The following is an 11,281-nucleotide window of genomic DNA, read 5'->3' on the forward strand; positions in this document are numbered from 1 at the left end:
TTCTAAGAGCTTTTTCTGGCTCCTCTACAAACATGATCTGGCCTGGATAAAAAGAGAACAGAAATTTCTTGAAGGCCCAAAATGCTAAATATGGTCAAGTATTCTACATGATCTATATTCACTGGTTCCTTAGTTAGGATGTACTTAGATTACTTTCTTCAATTCATCATACAGGACAAGCATGAAAGCTCCACCCATGCCTCTAAGAACACTGGACCAGGTACCCTTGAAGAAAGCTTTGCCACGTCATCTTTAGCAACCTTCTTCCACCAATCAATTGTCCCAGTGTACATGATATAAGCTCCTTTGTGCCCAGACTGCATCATCATTCTCTGCCTTACTGTATCAAAGGGATAAGAGACTACATCTGCTACAGTAGTCACTGTTTGGGCAATCATCCAGCTTATAACAAAGTGAGTGTTCTTGAAATCTGGGAGCATACCTTTTGCTGTATCATAGATGCCAAAGTAAGCTGCTCTGTAGATAATGATACCTTGCACTGAGACATTAAAAACTTGATACAAACCAAGAATTCCATCAGACTTGGTGATTTTCACAAGGCAGTCTTCAAGGCCTTTAAATTCCCTCTCAGTGCCAGATTTTCCAACATCAGCTGCCAAACTTGCAAAATCTAAGGGGTAAACAAAGCAGAGAGAAGTGGCTCCAGCTGCCCCACCAGAGGCAAGATTGCCAGCAAAATACCTCCAAATCTTTGTATGCTTGTCCACTCCTCCCAAAAGCACTTGTTTAACACCAAATTAAAGGCCTGTGTGGGAAAATATCTGATTACATTTGCTAAGTTACCCTGCCAGAAGGAAAGCATCCCTTGTTCCTTTGGAGTTTAGACTATACAATCCATTATGCCTTTGTACCGCTAATCTGCAGCAATTTGTTTACTTGAATGCTGCACCTGCATTAGTACCTGATTCTCTCTATGGGGGCCACTGTCATCTTGGAGAAAACAGCAGAGTTGACACCAGCCAGGAAGTCTTTGGCAAAGGAGATGGCCTATTCCGTCATGGTTACCGAGGGGGGAAGGTGTTGGAGTTGGAGAAAGAAAGCCAGTTGAGAGAGGGCTGAAAGCTGGGGAAGTCACTCTCCGTCTTTTTTTGTGGCTGCTTCCTGTACGATGTTGCAAACCCTTGTCCACAATCATTCAGGCACTCTATCGACCAGGTGTAAATCCTCTAATCTATTCATCACCTACACTTCACATTCTTAAGATATGTTATTTGGGTCATAGCTATACGGTCTGATGATTTTCCGTATGTTTTTCAACTTAAGTCTGAATTTTGCACTTAAACAGCTCCTAATGTGAGCCACAGTCAGCTCCAGGTCTTGTGTTAACTGACTGTAAAGAACTTCTCCACCTTTGGCTGCAAAATATAGAATTAATTTGAGTTTGACATTGATGATCTGGTGATGTGCATGTGTAGAGTTGTCTTTTGACCTGTTGAAGAGTGTTTGCTATGACCATCAAGTTATCTTGACAAAACTCTGTTAGTCTCTGCCTTGCTTCATTTTATTTTTGAAAGCCAAATGTGGCAGTTACCTCAATTATCATTTGGTTTCCTACTTTAGCATTCCAATCCCTTTTGATGAAGAGATAATTGGAAAAGACATTTGAGTGAGGGTCCAGCCCACTTCCAATCCCTTTGTGTTACAGTGTGTCATTTCATATTATTCATCCATTCTGTTCATCTTAGGGTCATGTGTCACAGTCTAATTCTGACACAGCACTCCAGGTCATATCTCTGGAGCCCTGCTCTCCTGAAAGCTGAGAGTTCACTATCTAGGAGGTCCTGGGCCCTCTGTATTATGCTCTGGCCTTCTTCATGCTAAGTGGGTGCCCCAAATTTCACACCCCTTTCTACTGTTTGCTCTGGGAACAGTAATCAGTCACATCAAAGAATCAATTTCTGGAAATTGAAAGTTTATGTCAATCAATTGCCATGTGACTCCTTTCACCATCTCTGTGACTTTTCAGAAAAAAAAAAACACAGTTATCATTCAATTAAATCCTTTGCTTTGTCCTGTTATATTTATATTTAGAGTTTTTCTGATTTCAAAATGAAGAACATTACATAACATGACATCATTTGACTACAATCCCTTCAACCTGGTTGTGTATTAGATACTTATTTTGGTAAATACTAGGTAGCATCTTTAACTTTTAGCATTCTATGGGGAAAAAATGTATTCTACTACCTATGGAACATTGCCATAACAGGGACAGAGCTCAAATGCTACTGTTTAATTTCTTCATTTAAGGTCAGAGTGTCTTAAGGGTAACTTTGAGCATCTTTCATCATTTTTAATGGTAGCCCAAGAGTTCTGAGGGATTCCTGCGCCCCTGGTAGTTTAAAGAATGAAAGTGATATCAGGAAATGCTTGGAAGGGGAACTTAAGAGCTGAAGAAAAGATCTTGAAGAAAATTTCCTTGAAATAAATCAATTGAATCATATGTTATCTGGGAGAAGAGCCAATATGGTGGGGAGAAGTTAGGAAGTTGTGCAAGCTCTCCTCAACTTCCTTCAGAAACATTAAATAATGTCTCTAAATGGATTCTTGAGCAACAGTGCCTTCAAAAAGTGAAACAATTTTCTAGTTTAATAAAACTTATAAGGACTTCAGGAAAGGTCTGTTTCAGTTGGGTAAAAGGGAAGCATAATCCAGCACAGGAATTGTCTGTGCAAGCTGGTGGGAGCATCTTAGATACAGCATAAATAAGAAACAAAGGTCCTTTGGTTCTGGTTCAGAGGGCCAGTGGTACAGCAGGCCAAATGTGGGGACTGCAGCCCCAGTGCAGAAAGCAAAGTGCCAGCCCTGGAAACCAGGCAACAACAGATAAAAATAGACCAGGTCACCTCAACACAGTGAGAAAGTCACCAACACCTCAAGACTCAGAATACAAAGTGAGAGACCACAGCCCTGGCCCCCTGCACAAGAAGCTTAGGACAGAACCCCTTGTGACCCGGGATAAGAGCTCAAATATATAACTATAAAATAGTCCTCGTAGCCCTCACTCCCCCCAAAAAGAGCACTATGCAAAAGAGAGCCTTGACTAAAAAAGATTATTATGGTAACAGAGAAGATCAAAGCACAAACTTAGGACAACAATGTCATAATGCTTACATGCAAAAATTCAAAGGGGAATACAAATTGGTCTCAATCACAAAAAAAGCCTTCTTGGAAGAACTCAAAAGGGATAGTAAAAATCAAATGAAAGAGGCAGAAGAAAAATTCGAAAAAAAAATGAGCAGTATTCAAGAGAAAGTCAACAGCTTAGAAGAGGGAAGACACAAACTGACTGAAGAAAACAATTCCTTAAAAAAACGCCATTGGCCAAATGGAAAAAAAATACCTACCAAAGAAAACAATTTCTTTAAATGTAAACTATGCCAAATGAAAAATGAGATACAAAAGCTAACTGAAATAAATAATTCCTTCAAAATTAGAATTGGGCAAGTGGAAGCTAATGACTCTATGAGACATTAAAAATTAGTCAAACAAAATCAAAAGAATGAAAATCAAGTACAAAAAAATTTAAAGCACCTCACTGGAAACACAAATGATCTGTAGAATAGATGCAGGAGAGATAATTTAATAATTATTGGATTACATGAAATCTAGGATAAAAACAAGAGCCTGGATAGGTTCGTTAAAGATATTATCCTGATCTCCTAGACCCAAAGAGTAAAATAGCCATTAAAAGAATCCACTGATCACCTCCTGAAAGAGACTCTAAAATGAAAACTACAAGGAATATTGTAACCAAATTCCAGAATTTTCAGGTCAAGGAGAAAATACTGAAAGCAGCCATAAAGAAGAAATTTAAATATCATAAAACTACAGTTAAGATTATTTTGGATTTAGCAGCTTCTACATGAAAGATCTGTGAGTTTGTGATATGATATTCTAGAAGGCAAAGGACATTGGATTATACACAAGATTCAAATACCCAGAAAAACTGAGCATAATCTTTCAGGGGAGGTGATGGACATTCAGTGAAAGAGGGGAATTTCAATCATTCCTGATGAAAAGATTAGAGCTGAACAGAAAATTAGATCTTCAGATATGAGCAAAGAGAAGCATAAAGAGGTAAACAGGAAAGAGGAAAAAAAATAAACAAACATGTTATTCAATAAGTTTAAACTGTGTACACCCCTACACAGGAAGGTGATACTTGTAGCTCTTGAGAACTGTATCTTTATTAGGGCAGTTAGAAGGGTTATACATAGGCAGAGCATGTGGGTATAAATTGACTTTGATGTGATGATATAAAAAAATTAAGGGGTGAAAAAAAGGATTGTACTGGGAGAAGAGGAAAGGGGATGAAAAATAGGGTAAAATACATCATATGGAGAAGGAAAAAAGATGGATAACAGTAGAAGGAAAGAAGGGGTGGGGTAAGCCTTATTTGAACCTTACCCTCATTGGATTTGGATTAAAGGGAGAATAACATACGTACTCAGTTGGCTATAGACATTTTCTTATCCTATATGGAAGTAGTAGGAGAAAAGGGAAGAGGAGTGTGTAGAAGGAAGGACAAAAGGGAGAGCAAAGGAAAGAAAAGGAAAGGAAGCTGATACATTGGATGGTAGACTGAAGGGAATGGCAGTCAGAAGCAAAACTGTGGTGAAGAGGGACAGGGTTAAGGAGAGAGAAAAGTATAAATGGGGGAAATAGGATGGAGGGAAATACACAGTAATCATAACTGTGAATGTGAATGGGATGAACTCTCCCATAAAATGGAAGCAAATAACAGAATGGATCCCACAATATATTGTTTATAAGAAACACATTTGAAACAGAAGGATATACACAGAATTAAGGTTAAAGGCTGGATCAGAATATATTAAAAGCAAAGCAAAAATAAATCAAGTTAGAAGAGATAAGGAAGGAAGTGAGGGGAAAGTGGTTGGGGTGGGATGACAGAAGAGAAGCAGCCTGGGGGAAGGGGTAATCAGAATGAAAGCCATCTTGGGTTGGGGGAGGGAGGGATGGGGAGAAAATTTGGAACTCAAAATCTTGTTAATCAATGTTGATTAAAATAAATAAATTAATACAAGAAAAAAGAATATAAACAGAATTAATGAAAAAATGCAAAGGAAGGTGGCCTAGATTTACTAGATCTAAAACTACATTATAAAGTAACAATCATTAAAACTGTTAGGTACTGGCTAAGATATAGAGTGGTGGATCACGGAATGGGTTAGGTACATAAGACACAGTAGTTAATGGCTATAGTAATCTACTGTTTGATAAACCCAAATGCCTCAGCTTCTGGGATAAGAAAGTGATAATGTTGGAGATTTGGGAAAATTGGAACACTAATGTATTGTTGGCGGTGTTGTGAACTGATCCAACCTTTCTGGAGAACAATTTGCAACTATGCCCAAAAGAGTATAAAACTGTGCATATCCTTTAATCCAGCAATACCACTTCTAGGTCTGTATCCCAAAGAGATCATAAAAAAGGAAAAGGAACCGCATTTTCAAAAATATTTATAGAAGTATGTTTTACATGGCAAATAATTGGCAATTGGGAGGATGCCCACCAATTGGGGAATGGTTAAACAAGTTGTGGTATATGAATGTAATGTCACACTGTTGTCCTATAAGAAATGATAATTTCAGGTGAATTTTAGAAAGAAAAAACCTGGAAAGACTTACATCTTGCTTAGTGAAGTGAGCTAACTATACACAGCAACAACAACATTGTGTGATGACCAACTTTGAAAGACTTAACTCTTCTCACCAATACAATGACCTAAGACAATTCCTACAGACTCATGATGGAAATGCTATCCACCACCAGAGAAAACTATGGAGCCTGAATGCAAATCAAAGCATCCTATTTTCACACTTTTTTCTTTCTTGTGCATTTTTTTCCCTTTTGTTCTGATTCTTTCACAACATGACCAATGTGTAAACATGTTTAATATGATTGTACAAGTATATCCCATATAAGATTGCTTGCTATCTGGGAGAGGGGAGAGGGGAGGGAGGGAAGGAGAGAAACAATGAAACTCAAAATTTATAAAAGTGAATGTTGAAAACTAAATATTTATATTTAGTTTTCAATATTTTATATATAAACATACATGTGTGTGTGAGTGTGTGTGTGTATAAATTTCTCTGGACATTTGGCCATTAAATTGATCAGAGTTCCAAAAAAAAAGGAATCAAATGAAAAAGATATGTATGGTTCTTTGCATATCTTATAGCGCTGCATAAATTCTAGTTAACTGCTTCCTTTTTTCTTGTTCTACATATATCTACTGATTGTGACTCATGATTCATTGGGCAAATCGGAAGAAACTAAAAAGTTAGATATACTTGGGGGAAAATATTTTTTTTGCTTGAATCTAGTTCTCCCAAAGGTATTTTTCCTATTCTTTCAGTCCTCCTGGGTGGGAGTGTGGTGGGGTGATTGGGGGTCATACTTTCATTATATATTACTGTGCTCTTTCATATTATAATTGGTATTTGAGTGTCATTATTCTTGTGCTTGTTTGGGTATGAGAACATGTTGATTTGTGATGAGGGGTATTTTATCTGAGAATCTATGTTCATTAAGTTAATATTTATAAGTGAAACCTGACCACGAAGAAATGTAAGGAATATGCTAAAGAGAAAAAAATGCTTATGGATTTAAAAACTTGGGACTCTGTCCTCATAATCTAATTCTGAATAGAGAGAAGGAAGATGATTAATCCCCTAGGACTAAATGAGGACCTGAGGGAGAGCCAGATAAGAATAAACACCACATTCCCTGATTTCTGTGTATTCACTCTGTTTTGATTCCTTCTTTCACTGATGTCTCTGCTTCTCTCTTCATCCATGACACAGGTAAGACAGGCTATTGCTTTTTAGAAACATGTACTTAGTCAGGCAGCAGAGGTATGTGGAGGAGTCATAGAGTTTATTTCCAGTAGAGTGGAAAGACGTGTCATAGACTTTGTTTCCAGTAGAGTGGAAAGATGTAAGGAGAGAAGTAGAAGGAAGGAGCAGGAAAACCAAAGGAGGAGCTGATCCTCCAGACTATTTGTACTGGGGAACATAAACATTCAATGACTCTTGTTATGAATTGGGCAGCTGATGTGAGAGGTATTGACATAGGTGCTTTCTGACAGGAAACACAGCAACTGAAAAACAGCGGGTAAAACTGATATTTTGCCCTTTTCACACATGATTCCTGGCCACCTTAATGATATTGTTCTAATTATAAATTTCTGAGGTAATAAAAAATTGAGGAAGAGAAGGCAGCATGTGTGTATATTCATCCTGCCTCTCTCCTCTTCCCAGGAGGTGGTAGGCAGAGAAGGAAGGAACAAAAAAAAACAAGATTTGCATAAAAATATTCGCGTGTTTGAGAAGATTCAGAGAAAGGCAATGGAAATGATAAGGGGCAATCAGTTCCATGGTATAAAGAGGAAAATGGAAATGCTTACTTTGGGGAAGAGAAGACAGAGTGGAGGCATGAGCACTGTTTTCAAATAGCTGAAGGGCTGGCATGAGGATTCAGGAAAAAAGATTTAATCTCTTTGACTACAGAAGGCTGGAGCTGGGATAAACTGGTCAAAATTGCAGGGAAACTATCAACTCAGGGAAATAAAAAAAAATAAAAGAAACTTTAGAATATCACATACTGCTGCATCATGAGTGAGTGACAGCAAAAAAAGAAAATAAAAGGAAAGGAAAGATTGAAAAATACTGAACGACTTCTATTACCAGCTTATTGAGATTTGAAATCACAAAAAATTTAAATAGTTACTGGTCTATAAACTATGTGTTGATAGAAGCTGATAGAAGAAGAGGCTTTAGTAGCTAAATCCAGGGCATTGAACACCATAATGGAGATGTCAGCAGAGAGCAGCATGGCAGAGAAGACAGAGCATCAGACTCAGTGGAGAAAGACTTTTAATTGATGGTATCATCAGAAGATATCAGTGGCTCTGCAGTAAAAGCAGAAGTGTCAGAAGTATGAACCCCAGACATGTATGTTCCCTGTGTATGAGTCCCTCCACGTGTATTCTCCAGTCACTCATGTTCCATGACCATGCATTGTCCCTCTGTGTGTCCCCTCTCACACTGGTAGTGTGTGTGTGTGTGTGTGTGTGTGTGTGTTTTCATTCTTCATTGATGAAGAAGACTACGCCATTAGAGAAATGATGACATGATTAGCACTTGACTTTTGTTTTTTGAGTGGGTGGGGCTGACTGGTAGTATAGGAGACTTTGTTGGAGACTAGACCTCCTCTGCTATGGGAAAGGGAATGGAATCTTTCTTGTTACTTATTTTGCTATGCTGTTTAATTAAACATCTCTTGTTTTGGGAAGGGGGGGCAATTATAGGGAGAAAGATGTCCTTATAACTAAAATGGAACTTCCTAACATTCAGAGATATTCAACAGTATGACAGGGCTGCTTTGTGGAGTCAGCATGTCCCATTACTAGAAGTGGTAAAGCGCAGGCTAGAAGAGCACAAATCATAGAAATGATTCCTGACCATGTATGGATTGTATCAAATCACTTCTGATGACTCTCAAGAGTCTTCATTTTATTTAATCATAGCTCTAGAGTTCAAAGAATCCTTATACTTCATCCATTACACACTTTTCATTTTACAGATGAAGAAAATGAGGTTCCTGACAGAAAGGAAGGCCTCAGGGTTCAGAATTTTATATATATATATATATATACATATACACATACACATATATGCACATATATACATTTATACACACATACATGCATACACATACACACATATATTTAATATGATCAATATTAATATGTTAATTTGCTTTGCTTCACAATGCACATTTATTATAGGTGTTATATATATTTTTTCTTTTCAATGGGAAAGTTAAGAGAGAAAATAGATTTTTGATAATTGAAAAAATAAAATTACACTAAAATCAATAACTTCTAGAGTGAAAGATCAACCAGAATAGTAAAGGTCCTTGAATCTATAACATGTGAAGACAGATTAGAAGAATTGAAATTGTGTAGATTGTATACAGGAAGAATTGGGTGAGGGGGAAATGAGGAGATTTGAGAGCTCTTTGTAAATATAGTGTCCCCAAAGTCTTCGTATACTTCTTTCTGTATGTCTGTGTTTGTCCTTCATTTTCGGAGAAGATCATGACATCAGAAAAATGATGACATGACTTGCACTTGACTTTGTTTTGAGTAAGGGAGGTCTGTTCAAGGTCATCAACCTCACTTTCCCCTCCTAAGTCATCTGAATCCAGTGATCAGATATTCATTAGGATGACTGGAGAAGGCCCAGGATGCAATGGCAAACCTTGGCCTATTCAGGTACTCAGAGTGAGGTAGAGCCATTCAGCGAATAAGCCTCTCTAAGAAGTAACTAGGGAATGGCCCCTTTAAAGAACAAAAGAAAATAAAATAAGCAAATCAAGCTGGTAGAGGAAGAGCAACAGTCAGTATTGATAAGCACTCGGAAGCCAGGAGGGTACAGAAATCAACCATTAAGTGGAATTTGTGAGGGACCTATTGGTGTTCAGTGTATGAACTTCAGGGTGCTCTGGGTTTAAGGTTTTGGGAATGATGAAAGAGAGAGAGAGAGAGAGAGAGAGAGAGAGAGAGAGAGAGAGAGAGAGAGAGAGAGAGAGACAGAGACAGAGACAGAGAGACAGAGAGAGACAGAGACAGAGAGACAGAGACAGACAGAGAGACAGACAGAGAGACAGACAGAGAGAGAGACAGAGACAGAGACAGAGAGACAGACAGAGACAGAGACACACAGAGAGACAGACAGAGACAGTAAGACAGACAGAGAGAGAGAGAGAGACAGAGAGAGAGAGAGAAATATAACCAGTAAACCCCAAGTTAACTGGGTATCCTCTGACCATCCAAATTTACCTTCCTTTGGAGAGGAGAAGGAAGTGGGGGACAGTAGGGAGCAGATGAGCTGAGTTACCCAGCTAGCTGGGTCCCCATTCAGGCAGCTCAGTCTACTCTCAGGTAATAGGAAGGAGGGAAACAAGCATTTATTAAGTGTCTAATATGTACATTAAAAATGTTATCTTATTTGATCTTCGTAACAGCCTTACGAGGTAAGTGTAATTATTATCCCATCTGCATTTTATATTTGAGGAAATAAGTCACCTGACCAGAGTCACACAACTAGTAAATGTCTTATGCTGGGTATGAATGTTGGTCTTCCTGGCTCCAGGCCCAGTGATCTATCAATTGAGCCTTCTAGCCGTCACTTAAAACTTGTATATGAAGACCTGTCTCATAAGAGAGATGTTAGAATTGAGTCAGGGAAAACTTCCTACTTATTACAAGTGACTGAAAGCATAATGGGCTTCTTTAGGGAGCAGAAGGTTTCCTTTCCCTAGAAGTCTACGTGATCACCTGAATTTATTGAAAAAGGGAACCTTCTTCATGTACAGCCTGAATTCAGTAGAATTCGAAAGCCCCTTCTAGATCTGAGATTATGTGATCTTTTGATTTTGGAGCCATGGAAGTAGTCTTTAGCAGAGAAGTGATATAACTGGGAAAATGGTAGACCATTTCTTGGAGAATGGGGGGAAGAATTAGGAATTGTCTTTACTATCACAATTTAGTATCTCCTAGAGCAACCAAAGACATTCTTTTTTTTTTACAGACAGCCAGTCAGTTGACAAATATTAAATATTAATTGATTTGAATATTTATTGTCTAATACATACATTAATATATAATAAATAAATACCTGTTCTGTTCTAGGCACAGTGCTAAATTCTAGGGATAGAAATACAGGCAAAACAAAAACAAGCAAGAGAAAGGTCCTCTTTCCAAGGAACTCACATTCTAAGAGGGAGGGGGATAGACAACATGCAAAGCAAACAAACAAACAAAATTATGAAGAAATGAGAAATGTGCAGGATAAAATGGAAATAATCAACATACAGAAATACTAGCATTAAAGAGAATCAGGAAAATCTCCTTGCAGAAGGTAGGATTTTAGCTGGTAAAGGAGGGAACCCAGGAGACAAAGATCAGGGTGGAGAAGATGCTAGACAAGTAAAGAAGGTACAATATTCAGACTAACTCCTTAATTTCCCTCTTCCTCACAAATAGTAGAATATGCCACAAGAAGGAACCAATCAAGCATCTATCGTGTCTAAGGTAGCACTTTAAAGTATAATTAATTAATTTTTAGTTTTAATCATTCACTTCCATGAGGTAGCACTTCTGATAAAAGTAGCACTGAAGCCTATTTCATTTAATTACAGCTGCCAAGCCAACAGACAGTAAGTT

At 37.9% G+C, this 11,281-nt stretch overlaps 1 pseudogene; it reads right to left on the minus strand.

Annotated features, from left to right (window-relative positions):
• Nucleotides 1-79: 79 nt before the first annotated feature.
• On the minus strand, nucleotides 80-1,020 carry LOC140508743 (ADP/ATP translocase 3-like; annotated as a pseudogene).
• Nucleotides 1,021-11,281: the final 10,261 nt, after the last annotated feature.

Source organism: Notamacropus eugenii, chromosome 5 (assembly GCF_028372415.1).
Source record: "Notamacropus eugenii isolate mMacEug1 chromosome 5, mMacEug1.pri_v2, whole genome shotgun sequence".
In the NCBI taxonomy this organism is placed as follows: domain Eukaryota; kingdom Metazoa; phylum Chordata; class Mammalia; order Diprotodontia; family Macropodidae; genus Notamacropus; species Notamacropus eugenii.